Raw genomic sequence first — 21725 nt, 5'->3', positions numbered from 1 at the left:
CATGATGAGCCTTGAGCAGGGTTTAACGCCTTGAGACTCAATGTCAGAAAGAAAGGCAAGCTTAGAGGGAATGTCTATCCAATATACAATCCAGTTACTTTCTCTTAATTTGAAAGGTACGCATCCATGCCATGGAGCTACATTAGGAATCAGATAAGAGGTGATAAAATCTTAAGGGAGACACTTGTATTCAAGCTATATGTGTGAGAGCATGTGGAAAGTGAATTCTTAAAGTAGAACCAAGCAATAAGGATAGGTAGATGGGTTATGTTGAAGTTTGCAAGCAAATAAAGACCAGATGGTTCTTGCTCAGAGGGCTCTTGAGGGATCTTGATTCAGCTAACCTCTACCATCTCTAGAAAAACATGCCCCTAGTTCTTTAATTTTTTTTTTTAACATTTATTTATTTTTGAGAGACAGAGAGAGTCAAAGCATGAGCAGGGGAGCAGGAGAGAGATACAGACTCTGAAGCAGGCTCCAGGCTCTGGGCTGTTTGTTAGCACAGAGCCCAACATGGGGCTCAAACTCACGAACTGCGAGACCATGACCCGGACTGAAGTTGGACGCTCAACCGACTGAGTCACCCAGGCGCCTGGACCCTATTTCTAATAGAAAATAGGCATGGCATTGAACAGTGAGCAGCATCACACTGTTATAGTGCCTGCAGCGAAACTTCATTAGTGAAGTTGAGTGGGAAACAGGGTTACCCTGTCTCATGCAAGGTCAGGTTGTACCTAAGGGCTCTAAATGCTTCTCTTGTTTCATTTGCTGCTGTCAACTATTGGATTTCCACCTGTCTCCAATTCTTAACTAAACTTTGGTGGCTCCTGATCCTAGATCAGCCTTGGCCCAAAATGTTTTGACAATAATTGACCAAAGGAATAATGACTTGGTCAGAAATAATGATTATTCCATGGTGGGATAAACAAGGAAAGAATCAGAAGGTTCCACCGCAATAGTTCTCCAACTAGTTCTTGCTTAATTCCTTCCTGCGTATCATATATAATGCCTCTTCCTACTAATAGGACCTGGGCAGAATCAACAGAGGGAAGATACAGAATTTGGCCATCTGGACGAACTCCTGGAACTCTGTGGCTACAACAGATACTGAAGAAAAAAAAAAAAAAGAAAAAAGTGACCTTGTGTTATTATATTATCTCTTTGTGCCTCACTTTACTCATTTAAAAGTAGAAGGCTCAACAAGATCCTCTTTAAGATTCTATCATGTCTCCCCAGGCTCTAGTTATTTTAAAGGCCTTCTTGAGAATGTTCTTAGTACAGCTAAGCCTAATCACTCTGCCTTTCTTTCTCTTCTCCATCTTTTAGAACCGAAGCTCCTTTCAGGGGTTAAGTGTGTATTCCCACTCCAGATGGAATAAAATGCCTTCTTCGTCTTCCTTCTTACTCACACAAGGGGGACTTGTATAAGTGGCACTCCAATTTTTTTGCAGTTGAGCTTTAGAGGTAAGTATCATGGACAGCGAAAGGAAATAAAAATACTTGCATAAATGATAATGAATGTTCAAAAAGTGACTAGAATGAAAAATTAATACGCTCCTCTTGGAGAAGGAAGAAATCAGAGAAAATGTGGTATCCATTGCTCCATTTACTTTCCCCACAACATACTCTAGAGCCCAGGCACGTGACAAAGATTTGCCAAAACATTCCCAGTACTGGGGCACCTAGATGGCTCAGTTGGTGAAGCATCTGACTCTTGGGGCACCTGGGTGGCTCAGTTGGTTAAGCGTCCGACTTCAGCTCAGGTCATGATCTTGTGGTTTGTGAGTTCAAGCCCCACGTGGGGCTCTATGCTGACAGCTCAGAGCCTGGAGCCTCCTTTGATTCTGTGTCTCCCTCTCTCTCTGCCCCTCCCCTGTTCATGCTCTGTCTCTCAATAATAAATAAACATTAAAAAAAAAAATCCGACTCTTGATACTGGCTCAGGTTGATCTCAAGGTCCTGAGACTGAGCCTCATCTAGGGTTCCAAGCCAAGTGTGGAGCCTGCTTGGGATTCTCTCTCTCCCTTTTTCTCCACCTCTCTTCCATTCTCTCTTTCTCTCTCTCTCTCTCTCTCTCTCAAAATAAATAAATAAATAAATTACAAAAAATATTCCCAGCATTAAAGTGGGAGAGACTTTATACAAATATTGTCCATTTACCTTTGAGATGGTAAGAAACCTCATCCAGGATTAAAAGGTGGCTTTTCCTTTAAGAAATTTTCCTCCTCTCCCATACTCTCTCTGTTTCTCTGACCAATGTTTTCTCCCCTATTCTGAATACCCTATAGTACCTAAAGAAACTCAGTCTATGTTTGAAATAAGTCCCAGAGGCAAGGAAAACACTTAAACAATTTAACTTACAAATTCAGCTTCAGTGAGTTTTGTGGTTTATGATATACTCATAGAAATGGTTGATAAGTTTCTGTATCGATTTACACAAGAGAATACCATTCAAACTTTTCAAATAAAAAACTTAGAATCCACCCCACCCCTAAAAAAGTCTAATCGCAAACATGGGTTTGCTATAGTTACCAAAATTGACTTACCGATTACGGTATCCCCTCACCCTTTCAAAAGATATGTATGCTATTGGAGTACTCTCAAGAAAAGTGCCACAAAGAGGGGGAAAAACTCCTTCCATATCTAAAAACATCTACAGTGTACTAAAGACAGTCCCCAGATTTGACAATATTTTTGTTCTAAATATATTATTTAATGGCATAAATACTGTGAAGTAAAATGGGTTGGAACACATGTTCAGAATTAAAAGGGCTAGGTACCCACAAAATGAAAGAATACAATTATACATTAAAATCTGCACACTGGAACAAAACTAAATAAGAATGTGTCCTGAGTTTCTACTTATAACTACATAATCAAGAAAAGTGGTCAGCAGGTAGTTGATACTAGCCAAATGCTCTTAATACAATTATTTACGACTGAGAAGGGATAAAAATGATTCAACCTCCTTAAAATCTGTTCAATATCCAGTTTTTAGTTACTAAAAAAAAAAAAAAAAAAAAAAGCCAACAAGAAAAACACTTCTACAGTTGCAGAAGATAATCTTTGCATTTTGCAATGTTAAGTATTTCTACTTTTGTTTTATCAAGGGATGGGCCTGGGGACAAGAGAGGATTGGAAGTAACCAACAAAACTCGAGACCAGTAACAGCAAACCATCGGTGACTAAGAAACTAGACTCCATAAACTGTTTTACTGCACTGGCTAGTCACAGGACTAGACATCACTCTCATCTCACCAGCTTTCCATGTCAATAATTTAAAATGAAGAAAATCTAAAAGTCAGATTTTCCACAGTTCCCTTTGGAAAGAGCTTCTTTTACACCTTCAAACAATTTGTAGAATCAAAAACTCCTTCCAGTTTTCATTTATAAAACATACTGTGAACTTCAAACGCAGTAGCACTGGGGCTCATCCAGTAGCTCTGCAACTCTGGGTAAATCTGTCTGAGCCTCAGTTTAATACGTACGATATCAACTTATCTACAGAGACAGTTGTGAAGACTTAAATAACGGATATAAAACACCCAACACAGCAAGTCCTTAAGAAATGGTAATGTACTCTCCCCTTCTCTGTGCTGCTTACATCTCTAATAGATATTGATGATAATTTACATAATTGTTTTAATATAATTTTATGTTAATTAGGCAAAACCTATGCTTTCCAAAATCAAATAGTATAATGGAAACTACAGTAGGTAGTACTATATTGCAAATGTTTTGGATAGTAAGGTATTTTATTAAGTTTTTTTAATGTTTATTTTTGAGAGAGCGAGCGAGCATGCGCGCACACATGAGCGAGTAGGGGAGGGGCACGGAGAGAGGTGAACACAGAAGCAAAAGCAGGGTCCAGGCTCTTAGCTGTCAGCACAGAGCCCTACAGTGGGGCTCGAACCATGAACCGTGAGATCATGACCTGAGCCAAAGTCAGGCACTTAATCGACTGAGCCACCCAGGCGCCCCAGATACTAAAGTATTTTAAACAACCTTTTATATAATACCACATACCTAACTAACAGAATATCTAACAAATAGAATCTGAAATCTAAAGTAAAACCATATAAGATGTATTCTACTAGGACTTGGTACGTTAAGTTATAGGACATTGCTTAGCCACAGTATTGGGCCTATTGATTCCACTATCCAATTATTTATAAGATCATCCATTACAAGCAAAATGCTAGATTTTTATGCTGTTACAGTGGGAACTTAAGTGCTACCTGATTTTTCGTCTCTTGTTTTCATGTAACAAAAGGAAATAAAACTATTAGTTTACTGAAAAGTATCAGCCTTGTCAGTGATAAGACTTGGACCAATTTTAATTTTGCTAAGGAAATGTGATTTTTAAAAACTTAATGTTTAAACCACCTTTGCTTTTTGCAGTGAAAAATACTATCGACAGTGTAAGTGTTCTATAATGGATACTGAGAAGATAATTGTTTCAAATATACCTAAAAAGTGGGTAACATACTGAAGCTGAGGATTTGGGCTTTAAATCTTAACTCGGATATTAACTTTTCTGTGATTCTAGAAATGATGTTACTATCTAATAAGGCTGTAAAAAGGATTTAATGAAATAAAACATGCAAAGTACATAGAATTGTGGCTGGTATCCTCTAAGTACTCATAAGTGGAAGCAGATTCTATAGTAAATAAACTCTATCTTTCCCTCTAAAGCAAAAAACCAAAAACAATTAAAAAAAAAAAAAAAACAAAATTAGACTATATGTTCTTCATTTTTCCAATACTATGAAAAATAACCCAAAACCTGTACCACCACAGAATAGTACAAGCAATAGTGAAAAGCCAAAGTTATGAATCATTCCAATTTTATATAATTAAACAGTGGTACTACAAATATAGCTTCTGAGCCAAATAAAACTAATGACAAATCTAATTCACATTCATGTGCACAAATACACACACACATTACATAAAAGGAACAATTTAGATAAGAGGAAATCACAACACATATCTGAAAGATCTGAGTTTCAGCTTAAGGTTTGTCACTTACTACCCTATAACCTTGGCAGCTTGCTTAATTACTTTAAGTCTCAAGTTTCTTCACGTACAAAAGAGGGAGAATAAACTCTACCAAGAGAATAGTTGGGAGGATGAAATAGTTGGGACAAGAGATGGGAGATTACCAAGAAAATAGTTGGGTATGATGACATTTCTTAAATTTGAGATCCAAGGCTCCCAGACAGGTGGCTGTGCCGGCCTGAGAGACCCATGACGTCAATAGCCTCCATCAAATCATCAAATAAGTACTTGAACCCCAAAGTATTAACAGATATTTTAGTCTTGTCAAAACTCTTAAAAACCTTTCAAGCTATACAGGCTTTTCAGGTATTGCTATTTCCATGAACCGTGTTCTCTGAGGCTGGTCGATATTTAAATTTGTGAGAATTTTAATATTCCATGGACATGGAGGAAAGAAAATTCTTATACATGTAAACCTAAACCAATGTCTGCATCCACAGCTTAAGAAATTCTATCAAATAACACTGAGAAACTCATTGATGATTACAGAGATTATTTTTTATATAACATTATCTGACAGCTGTTGGGATAACCAGTTTAGCTGTGTGTTATGTGTGTACTATTCTACTAGCTTCCTAATTGGCCCCCCTCCAATACATTCTCCACATTGCAGTCAATGCTCTTTGTAAAAGGTAAATCCCTTTGGCTAAAAACCCATAATGGTTTCCTATTTCACTTTGAATAAAGTCTGAATTCCCCTCTACGGTCCGCAAGACCTTGTAAACTGGCTCCAGTGAATCTACCCAATCTTATCTCCAGTCATTGAGTCCCTTGCTCATTACATCCTACTAAGGTGCTGTCCAACAGAAATATAATGAGCGTCAGAAACGTCATTTAAAATTTTCTAGTAGCCATATTTTTTAAAAGCTAAAAAAGGTAAAACTAATTTGAACAGGTTTTATTTAACCCGATATATCCAAAACATTGTGATATATAAAATTCTTAAGATATTTTACATTCTTTTCATCAGGTCAGGCCTTCTGTAGAGTCTATTTTACACTGAGAGGACATCTCAATTCAGACAAACCACGTATGGCTCATGGCTGCTATACTGGACAGCATCACTCAAGCTATGCAAACGTCCTTCGATGCCAGAACAGACAATTCTTACTGGCCTTCTAGCCTCTGCATGTGTGGTTCCCTCTTCCTGAAAGGCTCTTCCTTTGCTTCTTTGCCTTCTTCCCCAGCTTAGCCTATATGTCCACCTCCTTTCCCACAAGCCTTTCCCAATGGCTTTATTCCCTAGCAAAGCACCCAGGAAAACACAGTTGTCTTAGGAGTTCTCTCATTCTGTAGTTTTCTACTTTTGCTTACTTGCTTTTCCTTGCTTTTAAAGTACTTAACGCCTGTCTTCTAGTACTATGCTGTAATTATTGCTCCACAAGGACCAGGATTACTTTTATTCTGTTTGCCACAGGCACATCTGAGACGCTAAATTTTTGCTGAGTAAGTGGGTATCTATACACATTTCTCTCTGACCACATAATTTTCATACTGAAAAGCAACTTACAGTATAAGAAATATATATATAATCATTTAAATTTATCATGTAAGCCAACTAAAGATGCTTTAAGAAATCCTTTGATTTTTAAGTAATGAGCTTTTATAAAGATCAAAAGAAATAATCACTTCATTTAAAATTATAAGTACTACCCAATGAAAAAGTTTACCTTTAAACTCAGATCAATCATAAAGCATTTCTAATATCCTCTTTTCTGTGCCTTCCAGAGAAAGTATTGTATTAATTGCTATTTATTTGGCATTCACATTTCTAAACTTAGATCATCCCAGTCTCCTAAAGATCTACAAAAGTCTGTAATTGCTAAGTAATTTCTACAACTTAAGGGAGAAAAGAAGAGTCTAGAAACTACGAGTGGCATTTGAAGAAAGGTAAACTTCTAGATTCTAAAGTGAGAGCCATGATCTACTTAGGCGTTTTACACTCTTACATGGAAAGGTGGTCACTGAAATCATGCACAGTTTTTATACATATTTTAACACAGTCAATACAAATAAAACTCAGATAACTGATCAAGTATGTACTTCTGACAAGGAATCATATTATTAAAATTACAGACTTTTTTTAATGTTGAAATCTGAAACTAAATTGAAAGGTAAAAAATAGGAATAAGAGTTTATAAATAGCTTTACCATGTTGAATATAAAAGATGTAAAGACTGTATCATTCATTTTGAAATACCCAGTTCTACTGAATCATATTATGGTTAACTAGTCAAGTCCTCTGTTATCATTAGTAGCATAAAGAATACATCTACACAGGGCTTGGCTGTCTTACATTGAGACACACAAACCACCAGCCCCCCCACACCACCCCCCCCCTCCCGCTCACCAAAACTATCAAATATGTATAAGGTCCAAGCACCATTCATGTGTCTTTTCATTTAATCTTCATAATAAGCTCAAAAGGCAGATATATAATAATCCCATTTTGAAGATGGGTAAACTGAGGTTTAAAGATGTTAATTAGTTTGCCTATAAACAGCTCTGTCCAACTGTTGAATCAAAGAGATACATACGGAATTCTTTCCCCCACTAATGTGGGGGAAAGGCTCCATAGTCAACTCCTATGACTTATAAGCTTCATATAGAGTTGCATTTTGAGCCTGAGATGGCCAAGTCCCCAAACCACACCTCCAATGCTGACTAGGTTCTCCATTGCCTCCATGGGTGGTCAGTTTGGTTTTCTGTCAGTTCTCTAGTTCCCTATTCATTTCTCAGCTAGAAACAAAATTAGGTTATGAATCTCAGCCCAGCTATATGAAGGCAAGTCTACTCTTGTCAGGCACTGATTTTTGGACAGACCGTCTTTAACTTGGATACCCATCTGACATGCTGGGACCCATCCACAAACCCCAACTCCATCCCCAGGAGTCTAATCTTTCTGAAGACAATCTGAATCAGAATATTTCTCAAATTTGGCAAGTCAGCATTTAATTATGCTTCAAAGAGGCCATGCCTGGCTAGTATCCCCTCTTGGAGGTTCCTTCCCAATAAGAGTCTATGCTAGCTGTCCTCTTTCTCTGCTCAGCAATTACTACATTATTAAAGAAAACACTGCCATAAAATATTAAATATCAATAGACCATAATGCATTTTGTTGTGATTGCACCATTCACATATTTACACTAATACAAACACTACAATTTTATATAAAGATTTTTCTTTAGTTTTTAATATCTTTCTTAGTGATACTCAGTATTTTGTCATTCTTTCCAGTATAAAAATATACTGGGTCCACATTCATGGGGACCAATCCATAATTGTGTATATATAAAATGATGTAACATCAGTTTGCTTTAATATACTTCCTATTTGGGAATGAATTAAATTTTACTGCGGCTATAAGATTTCTCATTTGTTAAACATACTCTATATTAACTGCTTTCTGAGGTTGCTACCATGCAAAAACTCTGGTCCCAGCCTAGCTAATGCTGGACACCAAATAAAAACTTTTGCTCATTAACTGAGCTTAGAGAATTGTCACCCACATATTTCAAGTTGTCCTCATGAATGACTTTCATTTCATGGCCTAAATTAATAGTCATGATAACATGCTAAACATCGTTTTTGTCATATATTTAGTGTGCTTAGGTATCTCTGACTAAAGTGAACACTAAAGCGAACATGCAGTTTTCTTGGATGTTCAATGTAACTTGTTGGTGTTGGTTGATAAGCATAATGTGCCTAGATCCGCAGAAAGAATCTAAATAAGAAACAGATTTCATAGCTTTAGAAAATGTCTTATCATAGACCAGTATAGGAGGAAAAAAGACGAGTCGATCTGAAGTGAGGAACTCATATACTCGTACGTGCTCATCTAATGTTCAGAGGAAGAACGATGTGAGGCACAGTGAATTACTCTAACTGTAAAACAATTCTATAAACATGGTCCCTAGGTTGGTTCTAAAGCTATAAATCTCTATTCCTTCAACACACAGAATATTTTCAGAAGAGAAGCTGACGCTAAAAACTCACTACCATCAGCACAGCAAAAACTGAAACTGTAAATAGACCAGAGAAAAAAAAACAAGTGTGTGTGTATGGGGGGCAGGGGGTGCTGGTTGAGTGCTGTTTATTCATTTGACCAAGAAATACTTACTGAGCAGTTATGATGTGCCAGGTACAGTAAGAATTGTGGGTACTTTTATAAACAAAAAGCAACCTCCCTCTCCACCAAAAAAAAAAAAAGAAAAAAAAAGACAACAACAAGAAAACATAAATATCAATTTCTTTTACTTGGTATTCTCTCCTCTATGTTCCCATTCTGAGTTGGCTGAAGATTATATATATGCATATCATTCATTTCTTTTAAAAAGGTAAAAGAGTCCAAAATTTTCAAAGTTTGAAAAGCAATTACAAAACTAAAAACTAAAATTAAAAGTAGAAGAAGTTCAAAATATGTTTTATTCTAGAAATGAAAATATTCTGGCTCTTAGTTCTATGGTTTATTTTTCCTTTACATTATCTCAATTTACATTTTTTCAATAAGAAAAAAAACCCACAAAACTTAGTGTATAAGAGTACAGTACTAATCATTTTGATGACTTACATTCAACTGAAAACCTACCTAATAGTCTTCATTTTGCCATCAAGTTTAAAAGTTCTCTGAAAACATCCTTTCCCTTTATAGATAATATAACCTTAAATTTTAATCATATCAGGAATTGGTACATTTGTAATTGTTATTTAACAGATGCTTAAAATACATGTTTCTCCATTCACTCATTTTCTATAAAAGTATCGGGGAGCAAGTCTAAACCAATGTCCATGACCTCTGATTACACTGATCTTCTGTATCAGGATGTTTTTGTGATATAAAGTTAGTATATACACAACAATTACTCACATATTTACAGAAGCGAAATGTAATGTAAAACCTGTAAAGCTATATACTAATTTCATTGTTAAAGTAAACAATGGAAAACAACTTTAATTCCATCAGTGAGCTATTCTGCTTCCCCTCTTTCCTAAATCAAGTGTTCCGATTATAATCAAAGGATCAGGATGGGGACAGAGGAGGCAAAGGGCACCTGCAGTTCAATGTGGCAAGGGGCTTGGACAAGAGGAATATCTCCTCTCCCTTTCACAGTACAGATTTATATGTAACCTCAAAAGTGCAGCTACAACATTTCAAGAATGCCTGAAAATGGCAAGGGGTCAAATCCCAATCACAGATATTTCAACCGTTTTGTGAAATATTAAAACATTTATTTAATTCATACTGAGCAATCCTGAATTTTATACTGTTAAGTCTCTATCTGAAAAACATTCCCAGAAATAAAAACAAACCAAAAAAAAAAAAAAAAAAAACCTAGAAAAACTGTTTCAATTTCCCAAAACAGAATCAAACAGTACAGTGTTTATGCAAATGAATGAAACTAGTAAAAGAATAAAGTAAATAACACATTTCTTAATTTCCTTAATATAGTTTAATGTAGTATAGTGGCTACCTCTTTTTCTTTTCTTTCTTTTTTTTTTTTAATTGAAAATCTCTTTTTCTTATTCTCTGTACCACATTAGGTAGGACCTTTAACAATGTAATACCCTGAAACATAATTAAAAATCATTTCCTAAACCAACTAGGTCCTCCATGACTTCTCCCACTCATTTTGTGCTTAAAATCCTCACAATATTAGCTTGAATTTCATCTCCGTATGACACGTTTCAAGCAGTGAAGCAGATTAGTGCCTCAGAACACTTTACAGGGTTTCGTTATCAATCAGGTTATGTTCCCCGTGACGCTTTCAGCAAAATTATCTTATTCGAATGAACTCTCATGGATTGAAGTAAACAAAGCTGTAGCCCACTGCTCTCGCATACTTTCCATTCATTTATTTCCTTTTTCTTTACTTAGACTTCAAGCACGTGCCATAGAAAGAGCGCATGTTAAATATTCCTGGAGTGTCACAATATGTAATACAATAAAACAGATTACAACCCTACCTTTCTTTCACAGCAGTGGTGCCAAGCACAGGTACACCGGAGCAATCAATTTGTTCTGCAGACAGTAAGGCTTTCATAGAATACTAATGTAAAATCTCTTTTCTTTCTCCTTTGCCTTGACTCCCCAATGCCCAGGTCCCGACCAATACTAGGAGGAGGGCGGTATGTCTTCTGCTGAGATAACCACAACTACTAATCAAGTCTACGTGTACAAGGGCACAGGATTAAACCTCCACCAAGCTTGAGTCAGGGCTTGAGAGCAGCTAACACATGCACAGCACGGTCAAAATTAAACACACACACGCACGCACACACACACACACACACACACACACACACACACCATGCACATGCCACGAAAATACAGATGTGTCTACTTCGGTGAACTAATTCATCACACTTTACCACTAATAGTTTCTTTCTTTCTTTCTTTTTTTTTTTTTTTTTTTTTAATTTCAGAGCATAAAATCACCTCCTGTTGGACTGGGGGCTTAGATCCAACAGTACCCAACAATAATTATGATTTTCCAGAGATGAGGATCATGATCAGTATTCTCTGCATGACAGTATTCAGTTTTTTAAACATGGCATTTTTCTAAATTGGACTATCCAATACACTGTACATAGACTTATACTTTCAGGTATTAACATAGGGTTAACAGACACAGCAAAGATTCTTTAAATTTTAAACTTAAAAAGGGAATAAAATAGCTCAAGTCCACTTCTTCAAGAAAAGGATGCACATTACCAATAATGAAAAGATGTCTGGAAGATTTTCATTTATCTTAAAGTTTTTATACTAGGTATAACCCCAACCTATTTAAAAAATATTTCCAGGTCTTAAAATGTTACTTAAAAAAACATCTTAAACACTTTATAATTATGGTAGCATAGTGGTAATTTTGATCTCATAAATCCACAATGCTGAGGTTCCGCTCTATGAAGGATTTTCACTTGGCTTCTTCTTCTTTTATCCAAAATGTTAAAAGGTATGCCAATCATTGAGTAGGGTGATGACAGAAGTTGTTAAATATGTTTTAACAACACATATTACCTCATTTTCATTTGCTTGCCTTAATTTTCAAATAACTCCTAAAAAGTACTGATAGTCAAGGGTCTGCAAACTAAGAAACAATTAAGAACAAAACACTCTAGATAATCAAAGAAACTTAAAAGGAGGCTTCCTAAACCAGCTCTATTTTCATGTGCGCAAATGCTTTAACACTGATAAAAAAACATGTGTCTTATTCTGCACTCTTCCCTTTTCTTCAAAAAAAAAAAAAAAATGCAGCAGGAACAATTAGGAAATACTGGGGCCTTCAATGAAGTATTGCAATAATGTTTAATCGATACTGATGCATTTGTCCTTGACACACTGACCGTGTCATCAGGCTACTGTCATGTGATATCATGTCATTTCCCCACCTGGCTCATGACCTTGTCCTCTAAATGACCTAAAGCCTCCCTCAAGTAGCAGGAGGCCCCTCCCCGCTGTCTCAGCAAGGTCGAATGGGTCAGCGTGTCCTCATCTATAATCCACCACCATTTGTCAGCAGGGAGGCTGGAGGAGGCAGGCTTGCTACAAGGGGAGAATGCCCAATTAGGCAGCTGTCACACAAAGCATAGGCTGCAAAATTATCCCCTGTCAAAAGAAAGAGCAGCTGCGGGTGCCAATTACAGCAACCTTTCAACCCTTTAGGTACTGGAAACTACACAGAAGTAAATGAAGAACAATTAGTGATAACAAATCGATGAATTAGGACAGTGAATTAGAAATTACTAGCAGGTGAGCCTGGGTCATACATGACATAAGGGCATACCAGACCCCAGGCAAGGGCAGGGATGTACAGAGTCACGCTAAGCATTTTCTTGCATGTAGATTTTCCCTCTGGCACTTTCTTTTTTATAAGCCTCAAATCCTTTAAAATGCTCATTACCTAATAGTATACATACCTTTTTACTTTTCTTGGAAGACCCAAATAAACGATTTCTTGACTAGAAGAAAATCCTTCAGAACAGTAAGTCTAGTTAACTCTAAATTGCTCTTATACAATCTATCATGCTATCCCCTCACACTTAAATTTAAGTGTGGCCCACGGAATCGAAAATACCAGTTCAAATAATCACACCTCAAATATTATCCAGCTTCATAAAGTACTTGCCCCGATGCTACTTTAATCACGCTTACTGGGAAATACCTCTACGAAAGCAACTGGGTATGAATTCTGGGAAAACTGTTAGGCTGATATCATTATGTTGATGTTAAATTTCTCTGCACAGTGTGATTCTGTGTATAAAGAAATAACTGCAATGCATGCTTCTCTATATGATATATATTTTTAAAAAAACAACTACATTAAACTACTCAGATTATTTTGCTCCTGCAGAGGTGATACGCATTGAGTCTCAAGCATAGAAAGCCAATCCACTTGGACTGTATCCAACGGATGTCTTTGGTAGTTAGCACTGGGAGGCAGCAGAAAAGGAACAAAAATGGGCAAACATGGCCCACAAAGGAGAGGGAATCCAACATGGCTTAACGTTTATGGACACGGTTTCCTTGTGCCCTGAAAAAGTTACGTATGTTCAGAAACAACTTTCTTAAAGTCCATTTTAAACTCATGCTCCTTATTTTCCTTGGAAAAAAGTAATGTATCTTCCCACGCTGATTCTTTGGAAGTTGAGAAACCTGAATGATAGGTGCTATAATTTGTAAAGAAGCAGGGATAAATTGCTCAACTAGAATTCTACATCACAAATGGGTAAGAGTGAGGAAGACAAGGGGAGGCAATAAAAAGCACTTCACTCATCCCCCTCCAACACATTAGAAATAAATCACAGTTGCCAGAGGGAAAAGTTCATAATTCCTAGCTCCTAAATCAAGTCATTTGATGAAGTTTCTAGGAGAGAACTGTCGTGGGAAGAAAACTTCTCCATTAAAAGTTTATCCAAGAATTTGATTCATAAATTATGTTTCACATTGTGAAAAAATGGGCATTTATAAATTTTCTTTAGTTTAGAATTCAACCTTCTAAAGTCAGACGTAAGAATTCAAAGAAAGAAATGGCAAGTAGACCGGAAAGAAGGAGTTAATGCCTTTAGAATTCAGCTTCCATCATACATGGGTGACTATCTCTTTAAATAATTTAAATCCTCTCCATCAACTACAAAGCTGTTTTGAAGCCATTTAGCTTTGTTCTTTACATGTGTTCTAATTAAGAAATGACCTTGTCATCACACACACCATAAATCCGGGATTATTTCCTACAGCAAAAAATTCAGAGTCCCCCCCAAAAAAAAGAAAAAGAGGGGAAAAAAAGACTTCTTCCTCAGTTCCTCACTAAAGGAAGTTGTTGGTTGGCTAAACGCTGAAGCAGTTTCACCGCATAATTTTTTTTTTGTTGTTGAATGTCACAGGGCGGGTTAGTGTGACCTTGAGCTGCATCAGCAGCACAGCAAGGGTCGAGATGCCTGCAGGCGCCCTTGTACTGGATTTGCAAGACAAAAACCTTCAAACTAGCTGAAGGACATCTTAAATCTCTTCAAAGGTTTTCCGAACTAATCTGGGCTGCTCTTAGCAGGATCTGTGCCAGTGTGAGAGGCAAAATTAAAAACAAGGTCTTTGACAGGATGTTGTCTCCTCTTAACCCTTCCTAAGCAGAACAGAACAAATCACAGGCTTTCTGGAGAGACAGTTTACCTAGAAGCATTCTTTCATAACAAATTACGTAAGCAAGCAATCACAAAGGATGGGGCAGCTATTAGTTCTCAAAATCAAACCTCCCGTGACACTGATTAAAGAATTTGGGTCAATTTTTTTTTCTTGACCATATTTTAATGTAGTGAATGTAAAACTTAAAGCTCTATTTGCTATCTTTTCGATTTGTAGCACAGTGAGAGGTTAAGAATAAGGAAACATTTCCATCCACATTAATCTCTAGAATTCTTTTTTTTTTTTTTTTTTTTTTTTTTTTTAAGGACTAAGCCGTAGCTGGTTAAGTCACAAACTTCATGCATATTACAAAGAGCTTACTAAAATGACAACAGGTCAACAAAATGACATCATAGGTTTACAAAGTTCTTATATCTAACATGATGGATGCACTGCTAAGAGGGGGAAAAATCAGAATAGTGAAAAGGAACATAAAATGAACAAAGCAATGTCAGCCTTGTTAGGAAAAAAAATCAGTGTGAAACGTTACTGTGCTGTAGTATCTCCAATGCACGAAGCAAGAACTGGGTGCGAGTCTTCCCTGGCAATGTTTTCAAAGTTTATTAAGTAGCTATGCTGCCAAGCAGTAGTCAAAGGAACAAATAGCTATATCACTGTCTTTAGGATACTGCATTTTAAGTACCCTTCCATCTAGAACATGTTAATTTGTCATCATCAGATAAAAGGTATGACGTAACTAGTCGGAGAGAATATTTAGTAAAAGGTACAGAGTTTATTAAGGTTTGGTAGGTTGCAAATTAGGTCCTTTAAAAAAAAATAGTCTAAGTAAATTCAAGATTATGCTGAGTAACAACCACACTTTCACTTACTTGAATTCAGACACACTTTTCTGAATGGGACAGGAAAAGGGTAAAGTAACACCTAGTAAGCAGACAATATACGAGAGTGAACCATACGTGTGCATTTCTTTAGTCTCTGTGTAAAAGGAGACAAGAGCATATACTGTACTGAATGCTGTGGCTGAAGGCTGTTAAAAAAAAAAAAAAAAAAAGGACTCTAGGGACACAGAGTGAGCAGTAACTAGGTTTTCAGTTCACAGGTACATGTGCCCTAGGTGGTGGTCAGTGATGGTTAAAAAACAAGGAAGGGCTGGCCAGGGAGAAGAGAATGGCACCACTCTAGGTTACAGAAATAGCACTCAAAGGCAGGGAAGAGCTGAGTGTGAGACAGGAAGGGGGGGTGGTCCAATGTGACTAGAGATTAGGATGAAAACGCAATTGGGACCAAGGACTTTGAATCAAGGCCATGGCAAGGAGCTGGCCTTTATCTGGTGGGCAGTGGAAGGGTTACAGGCAATAGTCTGATTAAATGCATGTCAAAAACAAAAACAGAAGTTGTAGAGTTGTTGACGGCTTGGAGGGGAAGAAACTGAGATGAACTAGCACAGAAAACATGGTCCAAATGAGACAGGGGCAAGAATGTTGAAGAAAAAGATAACTCCAAAAAACGATAAAGGCTGGTCTGAATATTTAGAAAGCAATGTGTAGAACATAAATAGTGCTATAAAGTAGGATATTTTTAATAGCAAATACATTAAATCAAAAAATTATGAAAATAATAACCATATCTCAAGCCCAGGTTTGTAAATCACCTTGCTGACATGATTTGTACAAAGTTTCAAGAAAATCAGGAACTCCTGTAGAGGTATTTAACAAAGAGTCAGAATCAGATTCTGTTGGCGATTTGAATTTTGTACATTTAAAATAACACTCTTCATTAAATAGCAAGTAAGGATTTTTGCCTATTAAGGCAGGAACATGTAACTTTTCAGAATAGTGTGAAGGTATCTTCCCTTCGCCATAAGAGACAGATGTCTGGCTTAAACCATAATGTGGTTGCTGGAGCTCCCACAGTATACAGAGTTCCATCAACACTAATGAGAATAAAATTAACTCAGCAAACATTTATTCTGTGTATACTATGTTTAGAACTCAGAATTAAAAAATAAAAAGTCCCCAACATTCTATCAGCTTTGTACTTCTAGTGTATCACTTATAACGATAAGTCCCTAAATTATAGTTCACACCATGACACCATTACACAGTTAACAGACTACAAGTACAAAGAATATTAAGCTGTTAGTGAATTAAGTCCCAACCAGCAGCCATCTTGGTATCCCCATGCAGCTGACAAGGTACGCAATGAAATCTCAGAACTCTCTGGGAAGACCCAGTACCCGTGCAATTTGAAGAGAGTCGTCAAATACTCCAGAGACTGACTGTCCTGCTAAGACCTCAGAAAGAATTTAACAGAGTATCAGCCAAGGTAAGAGGGTAGGGAGTGAAAAAGAACAGGAGTCACTAGAGCCAAGAAACTATCTGCCAGAGAGCAGACTGTACTCTCAGAAAAGGAAAGCCAGCATCAGGGATCAGGTTGAGGCAAGTAGAGGGGAAGGTCAAACAAAGGAGAGAAGAAGAAAGATTCTGAAGGGAATATTTCTCACTTCCCTGAAGAAGTAAACTTTACTCTGTGAAATCATGAAGAAAATGACCAAATCACCAAACCCTCTAAAGTAAGAAGAATCCATCACAGGAGAAGTGTTTGGAAGTTCACAGGTCATAAAAAGGTCTAGCAATTGAAAGCCAGGGTACTGACAGGGCACAACTAGTGATGACCTCCCCAAGTATCTACAAATAAAATGACTTTTCCTTGAGTAAGCATCTCCATCCTACCAGTAATACTTTGCAGCACATTTTATGTCTAGACATTAATATGAAGATGGGTAATATGATAAGCCTTGCAGATTAAAAAAAAAATTTACTAATCTGCAAACACGAAAAGTAGGATACAACATTATTTAAATAATAATAGAGAATACTCTGTTGGCAATTAGACAAGCTAATTCCCATAAAGAAAAAATTCTTAAAGCACCTCTAAGGAGGTGCGTGAAGTCAAAACTATTTTCATAATAACAACCTGTTACCTGCTTGTTGTCTCTTTCTCTCATGAACGTACACAGAAGTAAGTGATGTGTGTTACTGATAATGTGTTAATGACTAAAGGAACATAGCCTTGTATATTCTTGAGTTTTAAATATTTTGTCAGTTTTAATGTCTTTAAAATTTTTTTTTTTTTAATTTGAGAGAGAGAGAGAATACGTGAGCTCTCTTTAGAGAGGGAGAGAATCTCAAGCGGGCTCCATGCTTAGCGTGGAGGCCTATATGACCCTGGGATCATGACCTGAGCTGAAATCAAGAGTTGGACGCTCAACCTGGTGAGTTATTCAGGTGCCCCTCTCAGTTTTAATTTCTAATATGGCAAATATTGGTTGATATGGCCCTCATAAAGAAAAGCTCTTTTGGGTCCTCAATAATTTAAAAGCCTAAAGGGGTCCTGAGACTGAAAAGTTCGAGAACTGCTGCTAGTCTACTGACACAGAGTCAAGAACTTCACAATCTTGGTTTCAATCTTCAAACAATATCTCTTTCTAATTTTCAACAATTTATACTTTTAACAATGCCAGATAAATACTGTTCTCTGTGCAGACATGTCTCAAAGACCCAGGTGGGGGAAGAAAACAAAAAACAAAAAAACGATCTTTTAAAAAAGAAAATTAGTAGACTAAAGAGGGTAAGAAATATCTACTATTTTTGTGCAGTCACTCCTCTTCTGAATTTACCATGCAAGAAGTAACAAATCCACAGATATTTATAAAGAGGCTGCTATGCATTGAGAACTGAAGACAGAAGGATAACTAAGTGACAAACTAGCCCTTGGTAGGCTCACCATCCTGTCAGAAAAAAATATAGTCCACAACATGGTGAGATACTAGTAACAGAAAAGGTATGGACACAGTTTGAAAAAAAAAAAAAAAAAAAAAAAAGGAAGGGCGAATTACTGGGAAGAAGACAGGCAGGGAACGTGTTTGCTAGTTGTGAAGGCACACCATCGAGGTGGCATGTGAATTGACTGGCAATAATCAAGGCTTTGCCAAATGGAACAGAAGTTAAAAGGCTCTCTTTAAGCAGTGGGAGGAGCATCAGTCCCAGCAGGGAAGCCCAACAGCACACAGCATGTTTTAGAAATGTTAAGTAATCTACTCAAATAACAGAAACTGTGAGTAATTAGGAAGTTTTATGGAATTTGATAAAGTAATTTGAGGTCATCTGTTGAATTCAGTGATGAAAATTATGGATTTATAATTTGTATGTCTTTTTCTTAATTTCCAACCTGTTGTAGAGAGAAACTTTTAAAAAATACAATGAAAGTGATTTGTTTTAAAAAAAATGAAGTGAAAACAAAAGCTAGTTCTTCACAGATATTTTGAGAACCTTGGAGAACAGGCTGCAAGATGGTGGGACAGAGGGGCAGTAAACTAGAGAGAAAAGCTTCATGCTAGAGCTTGCATGGACAGTACTGTCAATAATCTTTCTACAAGTAAATGAAGAAAAGAAAATAAATAGGGTTTGAAAATTACTGGCATATCATAAACCCTACTGTTAGAATCACACTAATTTCAGATGCGCAAACCGCAGGCCACGTGATTGATGGGCAAACATAGCAGAGAATCAAGGAGAATATCAGGTTCACTAGTTATTTTAAGTGAAGACGACCAGGGTCTGTGTAAGAAGAGAAAGTGAATTGACACTCTGATCAACACATTTTAAAATTATTTTAATTATTTCATTTGCCACCTTTCACGGGACAGAAAAACCCTGAGTTGACATGGTGGCTTGGTATAGTGGAGAATTTTCCTCTCAAAATGATGTTTGTTAATATCATTAACTTACTAAAAGTATTAGGTAAAGCTTACTAAAGGTATTAAGTAAAAGACTTAAAAAAAAGCCAATTCTTTAAAGGCACCAAGTTCAGCAAAATGTTAATTATACTAACGTTTCCCATTGTAACAGTGTATTAGGATTAAGGAAGACCTGTTACTTTCTTATGGTCATTATGCTATTGGGATTGCTGAATTACTTTATCAGACTAGTAACAGGAGCGAATTGGAAGTTTTAGGAAAATGTAGTGGCTGTGGAGGCAAAGGCATAAGCAAGGAGGCTTCTAGCACAAACACTCCAGATGAGAAAGGCGCTCTGAGACAAAATGCTGGCTGTGGGAAAGGAAATTAAAGAGGTAGGGGAAGCAACGTTGGTAATTAATGCTTCATTTGAGCCCAGCATCCACATTTTCTTGCCCAGGTTGTCCACAAAACCAAGGAAACATCAGTTGAGAAAGCCAAGTTAATTTATGGGAATTAATTCCAACTAAAATAACTCCCCTAGATTCTGGATTGATCTTGGTTTCACCAGTACCATGTTATCAACTGAAAACCTTGTGTAGGAGTTTAAACACTTTTTCAAAGTGTTAGTTCTTAAATTAAAAACCTTACTATGAGGCATGTTTTATAAAGTTTGGGGAAGGCATTCCATGTAGACAACTAGACTTACCAACCTGGTAACCCAATCTGTTAGAACCAGCTGAATCACTGGCCATTTTTGTGTCTTCATACAGACATTTCTATATCTGACAGAAAACCTACTGAAATAGTTATCAACAATTTAATTGAACTAGAAGAAAAATATATACATTAAAGAACTCTTCCCAGGGAGAAATCATAAGATATAACAATAAAAACTCCACTTAGTGAGAAAATGAATATTTGAAGCTAAACTGATTTATGGTCAATTATCTAATTCCACCCGAGATCGTCACTATTTTTTGTATTACCAACACTTACCAAAATTAGCTAATAAATGTTGCACTCTGAAATAAAAAGAGCACAGAAAGTATATGGAGTCCTATAAAACATTAAAGAAGGTGATTTTATTTTGTAATTTATATGGGATAAGTTTTTGTTTTTTGTTTTCCAAAAGACAGAGCTGACAAGTGAGGAAAGGAAATCTGGCCTAAGGCACAGAGAAGCTTTATAAACACTTCATACTTTATATGATTTGCAATATTCATTGAATCAAATTCTTTTCCTTTTTCCTTATCACCCTCTTTGGCCTCCCATTCTCAAGAACATTACTCTACTTAAAAATATGACATACCTGTTTCTGGAGGGTAGCTGTATAACGGACAGATTATAGTAAAACCTCATGGAATATATTAATTCACACTCTTCAACTGTATTCTATTGAATACTAGTCTTCTGAGATATATAAAAATCCTCCTTTGGAAACTAAGAATCCAACGGCTGACTAACAGAATGCCTACTGAAAAGATATATTATGACAACTTCTCCAAATTTATTTGACCATGGACCTCTAGTTCAAAACAAAGAATTGTTTAACAAAACATATTTTAAAAAACACATATTGAACATATATTCATTTTTAAATCTTGAAAAAATTTAAATGTACATAAGTGATCATCACTAATAGCTCATTTTTATATGCTTTCAAACTATTCATTGTACATTCAAAATAGTCTGTCTTTTCTATCTGGGAGAAAAGATCTAAATTTGATCATTTTTCAAGGACAACTTTTTGGCTATGTAAATTTGCCAGCTGGCTATCTATGATTTATTTATCCAACTGTCATAAGTGGTTGTTGGTTACTTGGTAAAACAAGGGCGTTGACAAATTAAGAACAACAAACTAATTATATCTTGTGGGTCACAAGAATATGCATGATTATAATTTTCATTTTAACAAAATTAAAAGTTGAGAATTAGAGCGCAGTAACAACTATGCTCATCAAATAATAAAAGCAGATTTTGGACTATCAGTCATTAACACATAATTATACCTGAATGAAAGAACTCTTAGCATTTAACAAATAAAACTCTGGTCGATTTAAAATCTCAATTTAGAGGAAAAAATAATATAAGAATATGTGAGGAATGACTACCAAACCAAAAAATTATTAGTAACTGTATAGTCCTTTTATTTGACAAATACAATGGTTTAAAGATTTTCCTACTTAAATTACAAGAAAGAACAAAGAGAATGATTAAAACAAAAAAATAAGAAGAATAATTAAATAACTTAATCCCTGGGTTTTCTGAATATACTCAGAATAGTCA

The 21725-nt window shown here is 36.3% G+C and overlaps 1 protein-coding gene across 3 annotated transcripts in view; it reads right to left on the bottom strand.

The window, feature by feature from the left end:
- NRIP1 (nuclear receptor interacting protein 1) overlaps nucleotides 1–21725 on the bottom strand; it is a 97464-nt gene that overhangs the window by 25439 nt on the left and 50300 nt on the right. The window lies entirely within an intron of this gene.

The sequence above is a fragment of the Panthera tigris genome, chromosome C2 (genome assembly GCF_018350195.1).
Source record: "Panthera tigris isolate Pti1 chromosome C2, P.tigris_Pti1_mat1.1, whole genome shotgun sequence".
NCBI lineage: Eukaryota > Metazoa > Chordata > Mammalia > Carnivora > Felidae > Panthera > Panthera tigris.
The sequence above is the reverse complement of the archived record's forward strand: the minus strand, read 5'-3'. Positions and strand labels throughout refer to the sequence as shown.